Below are 472 nucleotides of genomic sequence, written 5' to 3' on the forward strand. Positions count from 1 at the left end.
CGTCCGTTGATAGGTCTTTTCTAATATTAATAATTACATAGCATCTCAACATGTGAATGTCACAATTTACTCTTTCCATATTGTCACCTCGGTTTTTCCACACTGTCACCATTATAAAGAGGGCTATTATAAACATGTTTGCTTTATTTTTTGAGATTAGGTTTCACTCTGTCACCCAGGCTGGAGTGCAGTGACGAGATCTCGGCTCATTGCAACCTCTGCCTTCCCGGCTCAAGCAATCCTCCAGCCTCAGCCCCTCAGATAGCCAGGACTACAGGTGTGCAGTACCATGCCCCGCTAATTCTTTTTTTTTTTGGTAGTTTTTATAGACACAAGGTTTTGCTATGTTGCCCAGGCTGGTCTCAGAACTCCTGGATTCAAGCGATCCACCTGCCTTGGCCTCCTAAAATGCTGGGATTACAGGTGTGAGCCATGGCACCCAACCTATGTTTGCTTTTGAGAAAGAAAAATG

This window comes from Colobus angolensis, unplaced genomic scaffold, assembly GCF_000951035.1.
Source record: "Colobus angolensis palliatus isolate OR3802 unplaced genomic scaffold, Cang.pa_1.0 Scaffold222, whole genome shotgun sequence".
NCBI lineage: Eukaryota > Metazoa > Chordata > Mammalia > Primates > Cercopithecidae > Colobus > Colobus angolensis.